Below are 24,884 nucleotides of genomic sequence, written 5' to 3' on the forward strand. Positions count from 1 at the left end.
AATCACCAGAGCTGATCTCCCTGTGCTATGTGGCTGCTTCCCACTAGCTATCTATTTTACATTTGGTAGTGTATATATGTCCATGCCACTCTCTCACTTTGTGCCAACTTACCCTTCCCGCTCTCCGTATCCTCAAGTCCGTTCTCTAGTAGGTCTGTGCCTTTATTCCCATCTTGCCTGTAGGTTCTTCATGACCATTTTTTTGTTTGTTTTTTAGATTCCATATATATGTGTGTTAGCATACGGTATTTGTTTTTCTCTTTCTGACTTACTGCCTTTCAAATACTATTATCTGTCGGAGAAAGTTTTCCTAACCAACTCTGCAATGTAAATTACAATTGGAGAAAAAAAAATCATGAAAAGTAATTTACGTGTATTTTATTTTAGTTGATAACATCCATATCCTACTGCCGAAACTCCAGTATTCTAGAGTTAGGAGATTCAATAAGTTTATTTGGTTTAATCCATTCACCTTACAGATGATGGAAGAGATGGTTCAGAGTAAGTAAATGACTTGAAGTTCACTTAAGACTTGGGTAAAAGAGTAATGGCTTAAATATAAATCCCCTGATTATGTCCAGTACATAGACTCCTGAATTAAATTATGTTGAATGTAGTAAAATATGTAAGTCATTTGTATTGAGGAATGGTCAAAAATCAGTTCTTTTCCTTTTAGAGCTTACATGCTAATAATATACATAATAACAAGTTTTCAGTTGTTCCATATTATTATCTGCTCTCCCAATTTTCTTAAAAATAGAATCTATAAACTTTAACTGGGCACATGGCCATTTGGGATAAAGACGCATTTCCTAGCCTTTCTTTTCTTTTCTTTTCTTTTCTTTTCTTTTCTCTTCTTTTCTTTTCTTTTCTTTTCTTTCATATTATTTCTTCTTATTATTAGTTTTTTAACATCTTTATTGGAGTATAATTGATTTACATTGTTGTGTTAGTTTCTGCTGTATAACAAAGTGAATCAGCTATACATATACATATATCCCCATAACCCCTCCCTCTTGTGTCTCCCTCCCACCCTCCCTATCCCACCTCTCTAGGTGGTCACAAAACACTGAGCTGATCTCCCTGTGCTATGCTGCTGCTTCCCACTAGCTATCTGTTTTACATTTGGTAGTGTATATATGTCCATGCCACTCTCTCACTTCATCCCAGCTTACCCTTCCCCCTCCCTGTGTCCTCAAGTCCGTTCTCTATGTCTGCGTGTTTATTCCTGTCCTACTCAGGGTTCTTCAGAAGCATTTATTTTTTCTTTTTAGATTCCATAAATATGTGTTAGCATATGGTATTTGTTTTTCTCTTTCTGACTTACTTCACTCTGTATGACAGACTCTATGTCCATCCACCTCACTACAAATAATTCAATTTTGTTTTGTTTTATGCCTGAATAATATTCTGTTGTACATATGTGCCACATCTTCTGTATCCATTCATCTGTCGATGGACACTTAGGTTGCTTCCATGTCCTGGCTATTGTAAATAGTGCTGCAATGAACATTGTGGTACATGACTCTTTTTGAGTTATGGTTTTCTCAAGGTATATGCCCAGTAGTGGGATTGCTGGATCATATGGTAGTTCTATTTTTAGTTTTTTAAGGAACTTCCATACTGTTCTCCATAGTGGCTATATCAATTTACATTCATACCAACAGTGTAGGAGGGTTCCCTTTTCCCAAACCCTCTCCAACATTTATTGCTTTTTGATGATGGCCATTCTGACCGGTGTGAGGTGATACCTCATTGTGGTTTTGATTTCCATTTCTCTAATGATTAGTGATGTTGAGAATCCTTTCACATGTTTGTTGGCAATCTGTATATCTTCTTTGGAGAAATGTCTATTTAGGTCTTCTGCCCATTTTTGGATTGGGTTGTTTGGCTTTTTTGATACTGAGCTGCATGAGCTGCTTGTAAATTTCCAAGATTAATCCTTTGTCAGTTCCTTCATTTGCAAATATTTTTTCCCATTCTGAGGGTGGTCTTTTCATCTTGTTTATGGTTTCTTTTGCTGTGCAAAAGCTTTTAAGTTTCATTAGGTCCCATTTGTTTATTTTTGTTTTTATTTCCATTTCTCTAGGAGGTGGGTCAAAAAGGATCTTGCTGTGATTTATGTCAGAGTGTTCTGCCTATGTTTTCCTCTAAAAGTTCTAGAGTGTCTGGCTTTACATTTAGGTCATTAATCCATTTTGAGTTTATTTTTGTGTATGGTGTTAGGGAGTGTCCTACTTTCATTCTTTTACGTGTAGCTCTCCAGTTTTCCCAACACCACTTACTGAAGAAGCTGTCTTTTCTCCATTGTATATTCTTGCCCCCTTTATCAAAGGTAAGGTGACCATATGTTGGTGAGTTTATCTCTGGGCTTTCTATCTTGTTCCATTGATCTATATTTCTCTTTTTGTGCCAGTACCATACTGTCTTGATTACTGTAGCTTTGCAATATAGTCTGAAGTCAGGGTGCCTGATTCTTCCAGCTCCGTTTTTCTTTCTCAAGACTGCTTTGGCTATTCGGGTTCTTTTGTGTTTCCATACCAATTGTGAAATTTTTTGTTCTAATTCTGTGAAAAATGCCAGTGGTAGTTTGATAGGAATTGCATTGAATCTGTAGATTTCTTTGGGTAGTAGAGTCATTTTCACAATGTTGATTCTTCCAATCCAGGAACGTGGTATATCTCTCCATCTATTTGTATCATCTTTAATTTCTTTCATCAGTGTCTTATAGTTTTCTGCATATAGGTCTTTTGTCTCCTTAGGTAGGTTTATTCCTAGGTATTTATTCTTTTTTTTGCAATGGTAAATGGGAGAATTTCCTTAACTTATCTTTCAGGTTTTTCATCATTAGTGTATAGGAATGCAAGAGATTTCTGTGCATTAGTTTTGTATCCTGCTACTTTACCAAATACATTGATTAGCTCTAGTATTTTTCTGGTATCATCTTTAGGATTCTCTATATATAGTATCATGTTATCTGCAAACAGTCACAGTTTTACTTCTTTTCCAATTTGTATTCCATTTATTTCTTTTTCTTCTCTGATTACTGTGGCTAAAACTTCCAAAACTGTGATGAATAATAGTGGTGAGAGTGGGCAACCTTGTCATGTTCCTCATCTTAGTGGAATTGGTTTCAGTTTTTCACCATTGATAATGATGTTGGCTGTGAGTTTGTCATACATGGCCTGTATTATGTTGAGGTAAGTTCCCTCTATGCCTACCTTCTGGAAAGTTTTTATTACAAATGGGTGTTGAATTTTGTCAAAAGCTTTTTCTGCATCTGTTGAGATAAACATATGGTTTTATGCTTCAGTTTGTTCATATGGTGTATCACATTGATTGATTTGTGTATATTGAAGAATCATTGCATTCCTGGGGTAAACCCTACTTGATCATGGTGTATGATCTTTTAATGTGCTTTTGGATTCTGTTTGCTAGTATTTTATTGCGGATTTTTGCATCTATGTTCTTCAGTGATATTGGCCTGTAGTTTTCTTTTTTTGTGACAATTTTGTCTGGCTTTGATATTAGGGTGGTGGTGGCCTCATAGAATGAGTTTGGGAGTGTTCCTCTCTCTGCCATATTTTGGAAGAGTTTGAGAAGGATAGGTGTTAGCCCTTCTCTAAATGTTTGATAGAATTTGCCTGTGAAGCCATCTGGTCCTGGGCTTTTGTTTGTTGGAAGATTGTTAATCACAGTTTCAATTTTAGTGCTTGAGATATGTCTTTTTATATTTTCTGTTTCTTCCTTGTTCAGTCTCAGAAGGTTGTGCTTTTCTAAGAATTTGTCCATTTCTTCCAGGTTGTGCATTTTATTGGGATATAGTTGTTTATAGTAATCTCTCATGATCCTTTGTATTTATGCAGTGTCTGTTGTTACTTCGTTTTCATTTCTAATTCTGTTGATTTGTGTCTTCTCCCTTTTTTTCTTGATGAGTCTGGCTAATGGTTTATCAATTTTTGTTTATCTTTTCAAATAACCAGCTTTTAGTTTTATTGATCTTTGCTATCATTTCCTTCGTTTCTTTTTCATTTATTTCTGATCTGATCTTTATGATTTCTTTCCTCCTGCTAACGTTGGGGGTTTTTTGTTCTTCTTTCTCTAATTGTTTTAGGTGGAATGTTAGGTTGTTTATTTGAGATTTTTCTTGTTTCTTGAGGTAGGATTGTATTGCTCTAAACTTCCCTCTTAGAACTGCTTTTGCTGCATCCCATAGGTTTTTGGTCATCGTGTTTTCATTGTCATTTGTTTCTAGGTATTTTTTGACTTCCTCTTCGATTACTTCAGTGATGTCTTGGTTATTTAGTCATGCATTTTTCAGCCTCAGTCTGTTTGTATTTTATACAATTTTTTTCCTGTAATTGATATCTAGTCTCATAGTGTTGTGATTGGAAAAGTTACGTGTTATGATTTCAGTGTTCTTAAATTTACCAAGGCTTGATTTGTGACCCAAGATATGATCTATGCTGGAGAATACTCCATGATCACTTGAGAAGAAAGTGTATCCTGTTGTTTTTGGATAGAATGTCCTATAAATATCAGTTAAGTCCATCTTGTTTAATGTGTCATTTAAAGCTTGTGTTTCCTTATTTATTTTCATTTTGGTTTATCGGTCCACTGGTGAAAGTAGGGTGTTAAAGTCCCTTACTATTATTGTGTTACTGTCAATTGGCCCTTTTATGGCTGTTAGCATTTGCCTTATGTATTGAGGTACTCCTATATTGGGTGCATAAATATTTACAATTGTTATATCTTCTTCTTGGATTGATCCCTTGATCATTATGTAATGGCCTTGTCTCTTGTAATAGTCTTTATTTTAAAGTCTATCTTGTCTTATATAAGAATTGCTATTCCAGCTTTCTTTTGATTTCCATTTACATGGAATATCTTTTTCCATCCCCTCACTTTCAGTCTGTATGTTTCCCTAGGTCTGAAGTGGGTCTCTTGTAGACAGCATATATATGGGTCTTGTTTTTGTATCTATTCAGCCAGTCTGTGTCTTTTGGTTGGAGCATTTAATCCATTTAAAATTAAGAGAGTTATCGACATGCATGTTCCTATTACTATTTTCTTAATTGTTTTGAGCTTGTGATTGTAGGTCTTTTCCTTCTTTTGTGTTTCCTGCCTAGAGAAGTTCCTTTAGCATTTGTTGTAAAGCTGGTTTGTTGGTGCTGAATTCTTTTAGTTTTTGCTTGTCTGTAAAGGTTTTAATTTCTCTGTTGAATCTGAATGAGATCCTTGCTGGGTAGAGTAATCTTGGTTGTAGGTTTTTCCCTTTCATCACTTTAAATATATCCTGACCCTCCCTTCTGGCTTGCAGAGTTTCTGCTTAAAGATCAGCTGTTAACCTTATGGGGATTCCCTTGTATGTTATTTGTTGCTTTTCCCTTGGTGCTTTTAATTTTTTTCTTTGTATTTAATTTTTGATAGTTTGATTATTATGTGTCTTGGTATGTTTCTCCTTGGTTTTATCCTGTATGGACTCTCTGCCCTTCCTGGACTTGATTGCCTATTTCCTTTCCCATATTAGGGATGTTTTCAACTATAATCTCTTCAAATATTTTCTCAGTCCCTTTCTTTTTCTCTTCTTCTTCTGCGACTCCTATAATTTGAATGTTGGTGCATTTAATGTTGTCCCCGTGGTCTCTGAGACTGTCCTCAATACTTTTTATTCTTTTTTCTTTATTCTGCTCTGCGGTAGTTATTTCCACTCTTTTATCTTCCAGGTCACTTATCCGTTCTTCTGCTTCAGTTATTCTGCTATTGATTCCTTCTAGAGAATTTTTAATTTCATTTATTGTGTTGCTCATCATTGTTTGCTCTTTGCTTCTTCTAGGTCCTTATTAAACATTTCTTGTATTTTCTGCATTCTATTTCCAAGATTTTGTATCACCTTTACTATCTTTACTCTGAGTTCTTTTTCAGGTAGACTGCCTGTTTCCTCTTCATTTGTTTTGTCTGGTGGGTTTTTACCTTGCTCCTTCATCTGCTGCATATTTCTCTGTCTTATCATTTTGCTTATCTTATTGTGTTTGGGGTCTCCTTTTTGCAGGCTGAAGGTTTGTAGTTCACATTGTTTTTGATGTCTGTCCATAGGTGGTAAAGTTGGTTCAGTGGTTTTTGCAGGCTTCCTAGTGGAGGTGACTGGTGCCTGTGTTCTGGTGGATGAGACTGTATCTTGTGTCTCTGGTGGGCAGGACTGCATCTGTTGGTATGTTTTGGGGTGTCTTGAACTTATTATGATTTTAGGCAGCCTCTCTGCTAATGGGTGGGTTTGTGTTCCTGTCTTGCCAGTTGTTTGGCATGCGGAGCATGGAGCTTACTAGTCGTTGAGTGGAACTGGGTCTTACCTTTGAGACAGAGATGTCTGGGAGAGCTCTTGCTGATTCATATTACATGGGGCTGGGAGGTCTCTGGTGGTCCAATGTCCTGAACTCGGCTCTCCCACCTCAGAGGCTCAGGCCTGATAGCTATAAGGAGCACCAAGACCCTGTCAGCCACACAAGTAAGAAGAAAAGGGAGAAAAAGAAAAAAGAGAAAAGAAAAGAAAATGAAATAAAGTTATTAAAATAAAAAATTTTAGAAAATATTATTAAAATAAAAAAATTAAAAAGTTATTTAAAAAGAAGAAAATAAAAGAAGTTAGCAACCAAACCAATAAACAAATCTACCAATGATAAGAAGTGCTAAAATCTAAACTAAGATAAACATAAATATCAGAAATTGGTCAGTCACATACAGCGAACCCCAAGTCTACATTTGCTCTCAAAGTCCACCTCCTCAATTTTTGGATGATTTGTTGTCTATTCAGGTATTCTACAGATGCAGGGTACATCAAATTTATTGTGGTGATTTAATCAGCTGCTCCTGAGGCTGCATGGAGAAATTTTCCTTTCTTTTCTTTGTTTACACAGCTCCTGGGGTTCAGTGTTGGATTTGGCCCCGCCTCTGCATGTCTGTCACCCTCCGGCATCTATTCTTTGCCCAGACAGGAGGGGGTTAAAGGAGTGGCTGATTAGGAGGCTCTGGCTCACTCAGGCCAGAGGGAGGGAGTGGTACGGAATGCGGGGCAAGCCTGCAGCGGCAGAGGCTGGCATGACATTGCACCAGCCTGAGGTGCCATGTGTTCTGGGGAAGCTGTCCCTGGATCACGGGACCCTGGCAGTGGTGGGCTGCACAGGCTCCTGGGAGGGGTGTTGTGGATAGTGACCTGTGCTCGCACACAGGCTTCTTGGTGCCTGCAGCAGCAGCCTTAGCGTCTCATGCCCGTATCTGGTGTCTGCGTTGATACCTGTGGTTTGGGCCTGTCTCTGGAGCTCGTTTAGGCGGTGCTCTGAATCTCCTCTCCTCCTGCACCCCAAAACAATGGTCTCTTGCCTCTTAGGCAGATCCAGACTTTTTCCCAGACTCCCCCCCAGCTAGCTGTGGCGCACTAGCCGTCTTCAGGCTGTGTTCACGCAGCCAATCCCAGTCCTCTCCCTGGGACCTGACCTCCGATGTCTGAGCCTCGGCTCCCAGCCCCCGCCTGCCCTGGCAGGTGAGCAGATAAAACTCTCAGGCTGGTGAGTGCTGGTCGGCCCCGATCCTCTGTGCGGGAATCTCCCCGCTTTGCCCTCCGCACCCCTGTGGCTGCGCTCTCCTCCGCGGCCCCGAAGCTCCCCCTCCGCCTCCCGCAGTCTCCGCCCGCGAAGGGGCTCCTAGTGTGTGGAAACCTTTCCTCCTTCACAGCTCCCTCCCACTGGTGCAGGTGCCGTCCTTATCCTTTTGTCTCTGTTTATTCTTTTGCCCTACCCAGGTACATGGGGAGTTTCTTGCGTTTTGGGAAGTGTGAGGTCTTCTGCCAGAGTTCAGTAGGGTTCTGTAGGAGTTGTTCTACATGTAGATGTTTTTTGTTTGTTTGTTTGTTTGTTTTTTGTTTTTTTGCAGTACGCGGGCCTCTCATGGTTGTGGTCTCTCCTGTTGCGGAGCACAGGCTCCGGATGCACCGGCTCAGCGGCCATGGCTCACGGGCCCAGCCGCTCCGCGGCATGTGGGATCCTCCCGGACCGGGGCACGAACCCGCGTCCCCTGCATCGGCAGGCGGACTCTCAATCACTGCGCCACCAGGGAAGCCCATGTAGATGTATTTTTGATGTATTTGTGGGGAGGAAGGTGATCTCCATGTCTTACTCCTCCACTGTCTTGAAGGTCCTCCTCCCTAGCCTTTCTTGTAGAGTATGATCATGAGTACCTTCTAACTAATGAGATGCAAACAGTTTTATTTGTGAATTCTGGGACATGTCCTTTAAAGGAGATAGATATATCCTCTCTCCACTCTTTCTTAAAGCTATATGTTGAGGGTAAGAGAGCAACATGACAGTAAAAGCCTAGATACCAAGCAAGTGTGTTGACCCACCATGGACTTTTGTTTTACCTACTTCAAGTCTTCTAGCTTGAAAAATCAGATTTCAAAGATCATATTCTCCTGAGGAAGTAAAAAGCTATTTGAGTCTAGAAGCCTGTAACGGGGTTCCAATAGTGAAGTCATTTGCATGGCAGTCAAATAGATTTCATCAATACTTTGTTGCAAAAATTCTCAATTGTTGTGCCAGGAATATGGATCCCCTAAGATTTTAGGGTGTCCACGTTGGTCCTGGGACAGCTATAGCTATCAAGTTTGTTGGCTACCGTGTATCCCAATATGCCTCAAAGATAAAGTATTATTTTCTCTCTGCCTTATATTCTAAAAATGTTTGGAGAAAATTATATTATAGTCATATGCTTTTAAAAACCATTTATTTCAACCTCTGGCTTTTAAAAGACACAGTCATTTATTCCCAGATAGCCTAAGAAATCGCCCAAAGCCACGCACCTATTTGGGTTAGAAAGAAAATCAATCAATATCCAATATCTCCTGTTTTTAAGTCTTGCAGTATAGTATGCTCCTTCATAACATGTCTTGCATTTTGGCCACAAAAATGTGAAATCACTTAGCACTTTTCAGAGTGAATGTTAGTTGTTGAATTATTATACAAGAAGCAACATCCAGGAAGGTGACCTAATAAAAATAATTTGAATCATGGGTCATTCAGATCATGACAAGTGATGAAAGCCATGTGAAAGATAAAAGAAGTCAAAATTAGTCTGATTAATAACCAAAATTAATTTTTATCACCAGCAATAAACCATGGTACATCATAAGATGGAATAATATGCAGCTGTTAAAATGAGTAATGTGAATCTCTATGTAATCACACCAAAATATATCTTAAGAAAGATGGTTAAGTGAAAAAGATCAAGTTGTAGGAAAAAATATATGTAATGCAAGCCCATAATCACTTATCTGCAATTCTGAAAAACGTAGAGCTCTAAATTTTTTTCCATGATATATTTGGTGACAAAAACTAATTGATTTTGAACTCATTTGGCAGCAAATCTTGACATAAACTGACATGTGATTTGAGTTGCAGTTTATTCTAATTATTGAAAATATGCAATGATTTGCTGAAAAATATTACTGTAATGGATAATAGGGTGGTGCCCCAGTCCACACTAGTATTTCATCAGGTATGTATTTTATTATCTTACCTTTCTAAAATCTAAAAAAATCCAACCAAACAAAAAAACCTCTGCAAATTTATCTGCTTCCAAAAGTTTCAGGAGAAATATTTAGTAATCAGGTAGAGGTGAATATTTTCAATGATTAAGGATTACCAAAAATCTCTATTTTCAGTAGAAGAAATTTCTTGGATGTCTACTATAATAAGCCTGTATTACCTATGTAATCAGGAAAAAAGTAATAAAAGTTGAAGGTCAAAGAGAATAAAAGTTTCTAAAAATATATTCATTCTTAGAAAACACCCAGCATTGGACAATAATATTAACCTTTTTAAAACACTATATTTTTCATAGACTTCAGTCATACCTAAAATATATTATTATAGCATTGGGCTTAATATACTGGCCTCTACATTTGAATAGGCCTAGTTTGGATTTTCTGTTATGCCACTTAATAAATTTATGAAAGAAACAAGTTATACTTGTTGAGCATTTTATTTTCACTTAGGAAAAAGGAACAATGACTACATGTATCTCATAGGTCAAATGTCAAAAAGAAACGATCTGATGAGTATAACTCAGCCCAATATGTACCACTTACCAAAACCTTTGGTAGATGTTAGTTATAATCATTGTTATCACATTTTCCTGAAGATGTCCTTTTAGAACCAAAACTATTTTTGTCTACCATTACCTCTGGTACCTGAACCATACCTTCTCCCTGTCACATAATTCTGGTTCTCATCCTCTCTTTGTATGTGTGTGTCTGGGAGTTTGAGACATGGGCAGGTGGGACAAATAAGAGTGGAAATAGACTTTTTTTGTCTCTTTGATTTTCTCAAACAAATCAATTTATCATTTCTGGTTTCCAAAACTGATGGAAAATATTCACTTTTTCCCCATCCTGCCATTCTATTGATTTTCTCTCCACCTCATCTTTCTCCTTTTTTTCTTTAATTAAACCTGACAGATAGTGACAATGACATTTGACTAATGTGATCAATGGTAAGCAATCGATTTAGATTTTTACCTCTACTTTATCCTCTTGAAATGATTCCCATTAAACCTAGTGCAGTATTTTAGCCTACAAGTCTATCAATCAATGCATTTTAACTAATATCACACTATCTAAAATTAAGCATATTTTTCGTTTTGAAGTTCTTTTTCTTGCCTCGGTGTTTTTGCAAGGACTCAGTTGGAGTTCTCGTCTTACAAAGGACTACTCTTCAGGTATATATTCTGATTCTGGGATAAGAATGAAAACCATTCCTGGGTATTCTACAAAGCCTAAAGTCACATTCATCTTTTCATTAATTCTCAGGAAAGTCTTCTTACTATAGAATAGAAATATACAGCATTACAAAGAGTTTTTATAAAGCTAAAAATAAAAGTGATTGGAGATACTTTTGAAAGGAAACAATGGGCAGAAATATGGTTTGTGCCTCCAATTTTGCTGTTTTGAACTCCATCTATTGTATTTATTGTCCCTAAAAGACAGTGCTGCCTAATTTATCAACAAAGGATGAGGAAATCCTTAGATGCTTTGTGTTCTCACCACCTCTCCATGTATCCAGGATGGTGGCCAAGAAGTGGTTACTTTATGTGAAAGATACATTCTTATCTATTTTAAAGATATTATAAAAGATTTAATGAAAGGCATTCTAATTGTTCCAAATTGCCAACCTTGGAAATCATTGAAAAACTTTGCCATTTGCCCATAGCTTCACTTTGTAGTTAGAATTTCATCTGATTTGTGCTCTAGTGAAATGTAAATTTTCAATCCCATACCACTGTGTCTTCTAAAGGCATTTCAAATCCTTAATGATAAACAGTGATACAGAATAGTACAAATGACTTGGGAATAGAACTTCGATTTCTGTTTAATATTGCCACAAACTAGTTCCTGTCCATAAATAAATCACCTTTAATTTTATTTGTTTTATAGCTAATGATTTTTCCTTTAAAATTACAGTTAGCTATATCTGTACTGTTTGATAAACTTTACAGAATCATCAAATATGACTATGTATATGAAAATGCTTTAAACATTTATTTGCTATATAACTATAACAAGCAGGTCTGCTTTGAACCAGTGGTTCTTTAGAAGTAATGAATGCCTTTAAAAATTGTGTGTAATTTATGGATCGCATATGAGAAAAGTATACATATATGAGAAAAATACCAATATTTACATATAATTTCAGGAGCTTGATTAGATTTTTTATTTTATAATTGCACTTCAAAAGATGACCAATTATGCCAAATTGAAAAATATATCACCAAAGAAAGATATCCATGAGGGAGGCATTCTCTTTACTGCAACTCAATTCTAGAGAGCCATGGGAGAAAATTTTTTTTCTCAATTCTTTCTTGGATCATATTTTTGTTTTCTGCCTATTTTTAGAGGCAGAGAAAGAATTTATAATTGCAAGTTTTCTCGAGTAAATGTTCTAAGGAAAGAGAAGTCAGGGACCCATAGTCAGTAAGAAACTTATCCAAAGTTTAGTCTGTCTTAGTCACTTTTGATGGCACAGAGCGCATCTGGCCATGTGTGAGGTTTGGATTCTTATATGCTCCACTCACGCAGAACACAGAAGGGCACATTACCTGCCGGCCATTTTAATATCAGTATCTTCATTTTATGCTGTGTGTACATGGAATAGGGGATGTTTTGACCCATTCCCATACCTATATAGATTTATTATTGTAGCTGATAAAAGAATTATTTTTAAATGCATGTAAAATTCCATCCCAGAATATACAAAATGATTCCCCTCCTTCTGCCCTCAAATGATTTCTAATAGAAATAAGAATTCACCACTAAGGAAAATATCACCCAGGTGATCTCTCAATCTTGGGAGTTATTTGGAAAAAGAAATAATCAGGATGGTTTGAAAATAATTTGATGAAATAATAAGAATAGGAATAATCTGTCTGATAGAACCCTGAGTTGGAATGCAATATGAGTATTTGTCTAAAGCAACTGATTACAAAATAATTCTTCAGCTTTGAACCGCTAACACGTAGAGAAGGAACTTGCCTTAATCTTCTCCTGTGGTACCGTGTGAATAACAGAATACACACATATGTGAATTGGAATTAAGATTAATCTTTTGAATTTTCTTAAAATTTTAACTATAGGGAATGAGATATGAAGAATCATCTGAGAAATAGGGGATAAACTTTCAATTTGATTCTGTTTTGTATCAACTCAGTCATTATAAGGAGATATGTGGATGATAGAAGTTTAGCCTGACTTCTGTTAAAAAATGTGGGCCTCACAAAGGAGGAGACCCTATAAAAGTTTTCCAATTTATTTTTCACAAAAACATTTTTTGCACTATAGATACTGGCAAAATGTAGGAGAATGTTTTAGTTACCTAAAGCCAATGGATATCTATGTAATGTTTCCACCTTTGGGGGCTGTTCCTTAGCTCACTTGGTAAGTCTGTCATCTTAATTCTTTGTTGGCTTCCTGAGGGTGCATATACTGGTACATAGAGTGGTGTGCATGTAAGGCATTTTGAACTCTAATAAAAAAAGAGAGAGAGAGAAACAGTAATCTTTATCTTGCCCAAGACATTGATGTGGCTCAAAAAAATCTATATTTAGGAACAATGACAGATAAAACTGGAAAAAGGCTAGATTTCAAAAAATGATACAAGAAGCAATAAAGGGAATGAAATTTCTAGTAGAAATGTTCAAATTGAACTTGTGTGGACTCTTTGTTGAAGCCATTTAAACGTTGAGTGAAGGTATAGACAAAGAGGTGGTAATAATAAGTAACATCTTTGAGCACATTGTATATGCCAGCCTTTTTAAAAGTGCTTTGCACATTGCATACAATCTTTATTCATACAACATTCTCATGAGGGGGATGATGTGAGGAAAATCTATTGACACTAGACGATAAACCAGGCATTGAATAATTGTTTTATGTGCTATATGATCCATACTTTCATAACAGCATTCACGACAATTAGATTATTATTCTCATTTTTAAAATGAGGAAACTGAGGCACAGAGAAATTTAGTACCTGGCTCATTGGTATATGTCACATAAGATTAGAGCCAGGATTGTGCCCAGATATTGATAATATAATCCCTAAGAGCAAGTGTGTAATCTCCGACTGTACCAACAGTCTAAATTCTTTTTCATTCCATTATTGCCTTATTTTGTATTCATTTAAACACAGTTATTGAGTAAACTACCATGTGGCACATAACTTCTGAGGATATACTATATTCTAGAGATGTCCAAAGCACAATGAATATAACATGCATGGAGAATTCCACCCTTAAAGAATTCTAAACTTTGTTTAACTCAATGTTTTCAATCTTTATTCTTACAAGGTTACCACTTTGTCTACAGTACCTATTAATATGATATAAAAATAGGCTACAGTGGGAGCACACGTTTGAAGATAAGACCAGCTCAAGAGGTCTTTTCTTTGGAGTGCCTCCCTCTAAATATTTAAGTCCCCTCTGGAACCTGAGACCTACTGGGGCTGGCAGTGTAGTCTCTGTAGATCCTAGTCCCTGTTTCTCCCCTTTAGAGTGTTCTTTAACCCTTTAACCCTTTACATCCCTTGCTGTAGGTCAGGTTGATCAGATGCTCTGAAGAGCTCCAGGACTTGTGCCTATGATGGTTGCCTCAGTGCTCCAAGGTTGGGCTATGATCAAAAAGGGTAACCTGGTGAATCAGCGCAGCACTGATTTCATGGGCCTCCATAAGGGTGCTGATGTGCTGATTTGGGATGACACACTCCCATTAGATAGAGGACAAATTCAGAGTTCTGGTCTGTAAGAGTACTCACTTGAAGTACCTATATGGACTGGTATGTCAGTTCTCACCCATTCATCCTCTGACCACATTGCCATCTCTGGTTTACCCAGAGGCAGTGCATATGCTGGCAGGTGTCCTGCATGCTCTATGTCTCTTGCTTTGGGTATCCAGAGCAGTCACTCCAACCCCTTGATAGGCTACACATCACAAGTTACAGTCTTATGAGGTTGTCACACCTATCTGCTCTGAGGGGTTTGGAGACCAATCGTTGCACCAAGGTGCTTTTTAGACCTATGTATTTTCTCATGCCTGATCAATGTGGTGATGGTGTGCTGTCTTAGAACAGTCTTAAGCCCTGCCAGAAATGCTAGAGATGGAATTTGGGCAAATGAAACTGCTCTTCTTGCTTGGGTCATGGGAACGTCTCCCAGGCTTTCTGCTCATGGCTGTGTATAGAAGGCAGCTGTGCCATAAACATTAAGAGAAATCATGATATCAGAATGCAGTGACTGTAGCCTAAATAGTTCAAGAGAGGATACAGTTTTAGATTTATATTTTAAAATTCCAAAGAGCAAATTTAACATGACTAGAAAATGGATGATCATTACCATTTTCTAGTGTACTTTGGGTAAGATAATGCATTTGTGTTCAGCATCAATAAGCATGATAACAAACTTTGAGAGAGTTATCAGGAGTTAGCATTCATGGACAGATGATGCCATGGCATGAGTAATGATTTGATCAGCATTAAATAAACGTGAAATAGGCAACTGCAGAGGCAGGAAGATCTATGTTGTTTCAATACAAATAGGTGCTAAAGAGCCATGGCATTGTGAAAAATAACATTTCTGCCTTTTTTTGTGGTGACAGATTTTAAATTATCCAGGAATAATGCACATGATAATAAAGAACAAAGAGATGGTTCCTGGCCTGGAACAAAAAGAGATGGTGCTTAGAATCTGTAAAGAATCTTCTCATGCACTTATTAAGTCAATAAACAAATATGTTAGCATCTCTTCTCTACCAATTTTTCCAAATATCCATCAACAAGTTACCAAACCTCACATGGGCTAATGTATTTTGGAATAATTCTAAAAATCAAATTGTGTATAGAGCAATGGGACCCTAAAGAAACTTTTTGTCCAGGGCCCTGCATACCGTAAAGGTGACCCTGATAAAAATTGTAATGCTTTGAACTATTTAGGGAAAATCCTTCATGTCTATTATCTTCACATTGCTTACCTGTAGGAAATATTAAGATGTGTTGCATCTAATGATATCTTGTTCATTAAGACATTATTTCTAACTTCAAATGGCAGAATAGAATGCATCTATGCTTTCATCTGTTTCTCCCACTGAGTAATTATCTTTGCATTTCAGTAACTCTTGGGAACTTTATATCTTATATTTAAGCCATAAGTACTGCTTGTCTGCTCCATGGTAAGGACTCTGTTAGGTGTGTGTATATTTGTTATCATTTTTACTTGAAGTCAAAAGTCAAATTTGCAGAAACTTACATGGAGAGCTTATGCTAGACAGAGAGCTTATGCCTACTTACATTGATTCAGATTTCATCTGCTCTGTGGCTAGACTCAGCCAGAAGCTGCCAGTCTGTGACTCCTGTAACCTAAGCACTTAACCCACTCTCCCCAGCCTGCTGGTCACTTCATTTGTAATCCGTAGCATTTGTGCACATTTTTCATTATAGCACTCATGAAATTGCATTAAACGTACTTGTTTTCATACCTGCCTCCATTCATTCTATACAGTTTCCTAAGAAATGGAACTCTCCAGGTTCATCTTTATGGAGTGAGTACCTAATACAGTCCTTGGCTCATAAAATACTCTAGTAAATATACATTCCTCTTTGTTTATTAATAAATGTGGTTCAAACTTTGAGATTATGTTGTGCAAAATTATTCACTTGAGCTAACCAAAGGAGGCAAGTAAGATCCTTAAGCAGAATCAGACCTGAAAGAACAAAGGAGGAAAGTTAAGGGAGATTTCAGATTTCTATGTTACTGAAGAAAAATTGGGATGAAATCTACCAGAAAAGATGCCATTTGCTAACTGATGTCTAGATACTAGTTGATACTTGCCTTACACTTGAGTCTCCCAGTATACAATTTTTCCCCAAGTGCAGTAACTCATCAGTGAGTCCCTAGGATTTGATGTCTCCCAGGATATCCAACCTACTACCAGGGAGTTGCTTTGACACTGAGAATATCTGGTTTATTGGAAACACTCAGATCATTTCTATCTTACCTTCCTTTGTGCTGTTTAGATGATACTAGGAAGTGAAACATACTAAGGATGCTAGTAAAAATAATACCTAATGTTTTTAAGCCTGCCTATTAAGTGCAAGTCATTGCTGTATGCTGTGGTCTCACTAGATTCTCATGACAGCCTTATGAGGTAGGTGCTAATAGAACCCTCACTTTATCAAGGAGGAGACTGAGGCATAGTGTTATAAGTCACAAAGCTGATTGATCATGGATTGAGTAACTCTACCTCTGGTGCTCAGGGTTCTGAAATTAGGATCTGAAATTCTGGATTTTAGTCTTATTTTTACCCTGACTCTTTTTCTTTTCTTCTAGTTTTATTGAGATATAATTGACATAAAGCACTGTATAAATTTAAGATGTACAGCATAATGATTTGACTTACATATATCATGAAATGATTATCACAATAAATTTAGTGAACATCGATCATCTCATATAGCTAAGAAATTAAAGAAATAGAAAAAAAATTTCTTGTAATGGAAACTCTTAGGATTGACTCTCTTAACAGCTTTCATATACAACATACAGCAGCGTTAATGATATTTGTCATGTTGTACATTACATCCCTAGTACTTATTTATCTGTTAAATGGAAGTTTGTACTTTTTGACTGCCTTCGTCCACCCTGCTTCTTTTTGTGAGTTTTAACAAGTTGTTTAAACTTTCTAAACTTTGTATTTCTCATTGGTAAAATTAAAAGCATATTATCTACCTCCTAATTCTTCCATGAGAATCAAATGAAATCTGACATGAAGTGGCTATGTAAACTTTAAAGCACTGTACAGACTCACAGTGTTACCATTAATACCACATCAAAATCCTTTGAACCACCCACAGCTTTCTGATGGAGGGTCAGGCCATTACATACATATTCTTTCAATAATTTTCTAAGGAAAAATTATTGAAATTTTATATGTTGGAAATTTCTTTCCAAACATTATACAGCATGTAATTTTTCAGAATAAGTATAAAACACGCTCCTTTTTAAAAATTTCTTTACTGTGGTAGTACTCTGCTTTTGGTTAATCTGCCTTACATAATAGAACTAGATGACATACGTTCCTATTAAAAATACTGTAGAACCCACTATCATTAACAGAATCCTAAAAAATTGGACAGGAGAGTTATTCTCAACACCATTTAAATATTAACATAAGATTTTTCAGAAGAAGAAAAAAGTCATAAGTTGCCTCTTCCCCTTTTCCCATCCTGGAAAAGTTTTTAAATAATTTCTGTAAAACAAGAAGCAAAATGCTTACAGTTGGAACCCTGTTTCTCTAGCATCTTGTTCTGTGTAAAGTAAAATACTCTAGACTTGTCAATCTTTCAAATAATAATAAAACTATACTTTTTAGAGGATCAGTGTTGTGTTGGATGCTGTGTGATGCCCTTCAATTTTATTATCTCATTAAATTTTCACCATAACCCATCAGAGTGGCTGTCATCATTCCTATGATAGGGATCAGGGAACAGAGGCTCAGAGAAGTTAAATGACTTCTCTGAGCTTACAGAACTATGATTTAGCCATCTTCCACACCTAGGTTTTTTACTCTAAAAATCAATATTCACTTGCATGTTTGATTGACTAATGAATCCTGTTGAATAATAAGAACTGTTTAATGTTGTCTAAATGTAGCTTTTCATAGGGGCAGAAGGGTGGGGGTTGTAGTTTGGCTAGACCATTAAACGTTCCTAATCTGATTCTTCTGCCCCTTTACCATGGAACATGTAAAAGACATACTCACTTTCTTAGTATCTCCTGGAACAAAAATTGGGCAAGTGACAGAGTTCTAGCCAATGAAATAGAGCTGGAGGCATCCTTGGAAACTTGGAAAAAATAACTCTTTTCTGTTGCAGGTATAGATATAGCTGGCACCAGTCCTTTGCCACGTCTTCTTACCAGGAATGCTGATGTGATACTTGGAGCTGTGGTAGCCACCTTGCAGCCATAAGGTAAAGGCAAAGAAAATCACAAGCATGCAATCTCAGATAATAATGAACAAAAGCAGCTGCATAGCTCCACATTCTTAAATCAAAAAAAGCAAAGCTCCTGTTTGATTAAATCTGCTATTAATCAGGTAATGTGTTCATTGAAGCTGAAAATGTTCCTAATTGATGTAACAAGAACTGAAAATTCTACGCCTCCCTGTAGGAAATATTACAGTGTTTGTTGCAAAAAGGAATTGGAAATTTTACACTTGATAAATACTAACTGAATGAATATACTCTTTTAGGAACCACAGAGTTTTCAAAATTAAATTAGATAAAATCTGTGCCATTAAGATTCTTGTAACATATTAAGGATTGATTAAGATAAAAATTGATGGTCTCTACAACTGTTATTTTTGCTTCCCTGAATCCATTTACTTTAATTTTAATGAGAATCATGCATTTTCCTCTGAGAACAACTCTCACTGTGGTCGACTGAATTTCAGGTTGTAATTCTTCATCTTTCTCTGTAGCATAACCTTGAAGTACCTAATACCATAAGTAGGGTTATCTTCGTGCTCCTTGATTCTGCCACTTGACTTGCTTTGCCTGATTGATATTAGTAGATGTGATACAAACAGAAGCTTGCAATGGTCTTGCACAGAAAGACTTGGTCTTTTGAATGTTGGACATTGCCTGATTAGTCCACTGGTCCCAAGAGAAGAATGAGAAATATGTGCAGCAGTGCTAATCTAAAGAACGAGGATCAACCTTGTCAAGATCATCTGAACCCTGTAGTTGATGCAGGATTAATGTTTGCAGTTATGTCATTGAGTTGTGGAGTTTGGGCTGTAGGAACTGACTTACACACTCATCCATTTTCTATCCAAGTGATTTGAGTAGAACTGACAATAACCGCAAGTTCCAAGATCAGTCATTTGATCTAGATTTGTTGGCTCAGTGTACTCAGTTCTCTTCACCTTAGTGATTAATTCATAAATGGGCTCATCACCATATTCAGATCTTTCAAATCAATTCAGTGACATTTTGTAATTATTAGGAAAGTAATCTCTCTTCCCACTAGGTTTCCTAAGTCTAAGAATTACATAACCCTGCAATTGCTGGGAATTGCTTATGAATGCTGCAGGCCTTAGGATGAAGCCAACCAACACTGAAGAAAACATTCAAGAGGTAGAAAGTAAAAAACAAAAACAAAAACAAATCATCCGTACTTCATTAGAACCCCTGGATCTAGTTCCCCTTGGATATTTTATTACTGCAAATCAAAACATTCATTTTCTTACTCAAGTAATTTTGAGTTAGGCTTCTGTTACTTGCCACTAATAAAAAGAGTCCCCAGAACTTTCAAGGATAACCATGGAACAGGGAAATATTAATACCATAAAAGAGATATCCATAAAGTGTTCCTAGGAGAGACTACATAAAGATGGATATTCAAAGAAGATTTCAAGTAAAGATGAAATTTTGATCAATGAAGAGTAGGAGACAGTATATCCTAGTGAGAAAAACAAAGTGAAGTTAAAATACATATGAAGAGTGCATTCTAGTGACAGTGGGAAATTTATTGTTTGACTAAAGCTGCGGGGCTTAAAATGGAGAAGTGGGGAATGAGGTTGTATAGTATGTTAGAGCTATTTTGCTCAAAACCTCGAAATCTCAACTAAGTAGTGTTTGCTTAATTTGTTATGCACTGAAGGATTTTAGAAGTGGAGTTACATGATTAGAACTTGGTAGAATTTATTCACATGGTAGAATTTTTTGAAAGGGAGAAAAACAGATGTATGTAAGGAGAGCAATTGGAAGATGTGTCTGTCATATGTCCAGTGTTTGGCACATAGTAGGGATTTAAATATTGTTTAATATTGTGTTAAGTAAGAGACTTATGTAATATAATAAATGAGAAGTAGGCAAAACTAGATGGAGAGATTATGCAAATACAGAGAGGAGGTGAAATATTCCAATAGATTTATTAGCTTTTGGTAACTGAACAGATGTGAGAGCTATAGGAAAAAGTAGCTACAAATATGATCTAGGGATTTCAACTTTGTTGATGGAGAAAACTCAGAATTTCTGAAATGATACAAAATTTGATTTGGTCAAAAATGTTTGAGGTTGCTTTAGTTTAACACAAATGATTTTCTCCCAAATGGATAGAGACTTTTCACATATTTATGATGAATTTCTTTCTTTGCAGACCAAAGTTAAAAATGTTATGGTGCAAAAATACATCTTTTTTTCTTTCTATATTAGTGGAAATGGTATCAACATAAGCAATCCATTTCAAGTTGTTCCATTTGAATTGGGCTGGGAATAAAATTGTGGAATGCTATGTAGATATCATAATAAATCCTTGAGAAATTTTAACTAAATAATTCAGGAACAAATCCCTCCATTATCAGGGTCCTTTTGACTGCCATGTCAATTAATAAATATATATTTTTCAAGAAGCTATACTTTGCTATGCACCAAGACAAACCATTTGGTTCACATAGATGTCATAAAAAGAGAATTAGGTAATTTTTCAATATTCCTTAAACCAGTAGACTATATTCAGTTTTCTCTGGCTGACATTTAAATGGTTCTATTGCTTAATACTTAGAATGGAAGCAAATATATTTAAATGACAGTCATGCCCCACTCAAAAATATTTGCAATGTATTTATCATCTCATACAGTCTGGCTTCTACCACTGTAGGAAACTTCTCTCCCAGACATGACAACGGGTCCATCTAAAAGGACAGTATAAATATTCTGCGAATTAACCCTAAAGATAAGTTCACAGAAGATTCAGTTAGAAATTACCTTTGATAATTACCTGTTCTCACTAAGCTGACTTGCCAGAATATGGGAGGTCCAGATAAAAGCATGATCCCTTTTGGTCTTTGTGTTTCCCCCCAAATTTTTCTGTTGCCATCTAAGAGGGACTTGCCAAGGTTGGCAAGCCATACTGAAACAATACAGTTCTTAGACTCTGTTGTAAGCTTGGAAATGGTCAATTTTCAGATATCATAGAGGATGCTACAGTACCACTGACAGTGATGCTGCATACAAGTAGTTCAGGATCCAATTTACCTCATAACAAATATTTATTTCACTCTGAAGCAAAATAAAGCAAGCATACGGAATAGTAACCATGTTTCTTATATAAAGGTAACTAACCCTGTGTGATCTATGCATAGGCATTATTTGTGTCGAGAAGTGTGAGGGACACATAGATTATGTAAGCATTCAGTTTCTGCTGCTAATTTAGGTGAAACTCATTCTCAGTGTATGTAGTACCGCCATCTTAAATTCACACGTTTACAAGTTTAAGTACACTGCAGCCAGATAGTTGTCTTTTCTTAAGACAAAAGATTTGACCCTTGTAGCTTAGTTATCTCTAAGATCCATAAAATTTGTGCTATTTTTCTCAAGTTCTGACTTCATTTGCAGACATACGACTCTTTAAATCTACTGAAAAATTACTACATTTTGTTACCTAATTATAATGCCTAGGTTATAATCATATCAGAATGTTTCTAGAGCAAAGTTTACCCTTCTCAATTTTATCCATATTCCATTAGTGCAGCCTCATAAGCACTGCTTTGTTACAATATTTTCAATACAGAAGTATCTGTGCAGTAAAACATATGTGTAGATCTATTATACTTCTGAAAAGAACAGTAGCTATACAAATTGGTAGAAGTCATTTGATGTCAGAGAAGACTTTACTAAACAGCATTGCTGAGGGAGAAAGTGCCAGATATTTGAATGAATAATTGAAAGAACTATGTCCAGGAGTATGACACATTTCAGGAAATTGGAAAACATTGATGTATCCATTGTCAAGTTCATTGTCTGCTGGTTCCTAGGAACTCGGCTGTGAATACCCTAGGTAGTACTGACTATAGAAACACATCCATTCATTCTCCACCCTTCCAACCCTCCCCTGCTTTGAATGGTGTGTGCCTGTAAACTTTGACCTGATGTCAGTCAAAACTTCATTTTATGACTCTCAGCCCTGGACATACTTAAATATTATCTTTGGAGCGTCACACATCTGAACTGTACTTATAACTTACTGAATCAGAATCTTTAGAGTGAGTTCTAAGCAGGTGAAACTTTTAAAGTTTCACTAGTGAATCTGATGTGCAGTACGGATTAAGAACCATTGGCTTAATCAAAATCTAGCATTATCTAGAACTCTTAAAAAAATATTCTCTTTTCATCTTAATTTCATTTTCCCCATTTTTTTGTTTATTGCATTAAAAGATACATAACAAAATTTACTGTCTTAATCATTTTCAAGTGTACAGTTCAGTAGTATTAAATACACTCATATTATTATGTAACCATTGCCACCATCCATCTCCAGAACTCTTTTTATATTACAAACCTGAAACTATACACATTAAAAAATAAGTCCCCATTTTCCCATCTCCTTGCCCCTGGCAACCACCATTCTACTTTCTGTCTCAATGATTTTTTAAATTTAAGTTCCTCATATAAGTGGAATCAGAGTATTTGCCCTCAAAGTTCATCCATGTTGTGGGAAATGTCAAAATTTCCTTCCTTTTTAAAGCTGTATAATACTCCATTGTATGTATATACCACATTTTGCTCATCCATTCATCAGTCAATGGACACATGGTTTGCTTCCACACTTTAGCTTTTGTGAATAATGCTGCTATAAACATGATTTACAAATAAGTATCTCTTTGAGACCTTGCTTTCAATTCTTTAGTGTATACACATTTGTCCCTTGGTATCAGTGGGAAATTGGTTCCATGACCCCCCGTGGATACCAAAATCCTCAGAAGCATAAGTCCCTTGTATAAAATGGCATAGTATTTGCATATAACCTACCTACATCCTCCTGCATACTTTAAATCATCTCTAGATTACTTATAAGACTTAATACAATGTAAATGCTATGTAAATAATTGCTGGCATGTGGCAAATTCAAGTTTTGGTTTTTTTGAACTTTCTGGAATATTTTTTGGGGGAAATAGTTTCAATCCACTGTTGGCTGACTATACCCAGAAGTGAACTTATTGGATTATATGGTAATTTTATTTTTAATTTTTTGAGGAGCCACACCTCTGTGCTTGGAAGCAACAATAGGCAATCAGAGTGCAGATCCCCAAAATTTGGAGACGGAGTCTTTTTTGCCCACCCTAGCTCCTGCAAGCTGTGTGCAAGGTGCTTTAGGAACCTATACACAGCTGCATGCCATGAGGCTGAGGGATGAGGAGTGGGTAGCTCCTACTGTTCTAAGAGCTAAAATTGGCTGAAATTAACCACATTTTACCAACTAATTATTTCCCTGGAAGTTGCAAGCTTTCATAGAAGCAAGAGTTCCAAAATAAATCAGATATATTGTGCTATTGCAATTTTTTGTCCAGGTAGAGAGATAGATATCTTGTGTTTCCTACTCCATTATCTTCCCAGAATTTCCACTCTAATTCCTTTTTTAGGGTGAAGTCCTTCTTAACTGGGTCATCAATCTGAGGTTTAATCCAATTTGTCATGAAAAGTTCCTCTAGGGGACCTTTCTTAGCTGTCAGTGATTTCTTTCCATTTCATTTGTACATACTCTTAAAATGAGAAAATTTGTCTAATTCTCTAGGCTTCAAATAAATAATATATAAATAATATGTCTTGACAACATATTGCTTATATATGATATACATAAAAGTCATAAAATAACCTGTATCAGTTCATAGCCAGCGATAAACTGATTCTTTCTATCCAAGTGTTAGAATGAAACAATGCACTCAGTTGCCTATTGAGGGCAGTTCACTGGTTCTGAATAAACAAATTAACTTGACTTTATTGGTAACATCTAATATAAAACACAACCTATTATAAGAGGTTTTAGATCCTTTGGGACCTAAGATTATAAATTACTTCTGAATATCATCTCTCCTCACACATAAAAGGTCTACAGTTCTCCTAACTGTATATTACGTAATTTATTTTCAAAAAGAAAACAAGGTTTATGAGCAGATATTTTGCAAGATTTTATTACAGCATTACATAAATCAACTTTTTTTTTTTAGTTATCTATATATTTTAAAATAGCTTTTAATTGGAGTATAATTGCTTCACAATAGTGTGTTAGTTTCTGTTGTACAACAAAGCGAATCAGCCATATGAATACACATGTCCCCATATCCCCTCCCTCGCATCCTCCCTATCCCATCCCTCTAGGTCATCAAGCCGATATCCCTGTGCTATGCTTCTGCTTCCCACCAGCCAACTATTTTACATTCAGTAGTGTATATATGTCGATGCTACATTCACTTCACCCCAGCTTCATGCTCCCACCCCATGTCATCAAGTCCA

The sequence above is a fragment of the Lipotes vexillifer genome, unplaced genomic scaffold (genome assembly GCF_000442215.2).
Source record: "Lipotes vexillifer unplaced genomic scaffold, Lipotes_vexillifer_v1.1 scaffold527, whole genome shotgun sequence".
In the NCBI taxonomy this organism is placed as follows: Eukaryota; Metazoa; Chordata; class Mammalia; order Artiodactyla; family Lipotidae; genus Lipotes; species Lipotes vexillifer.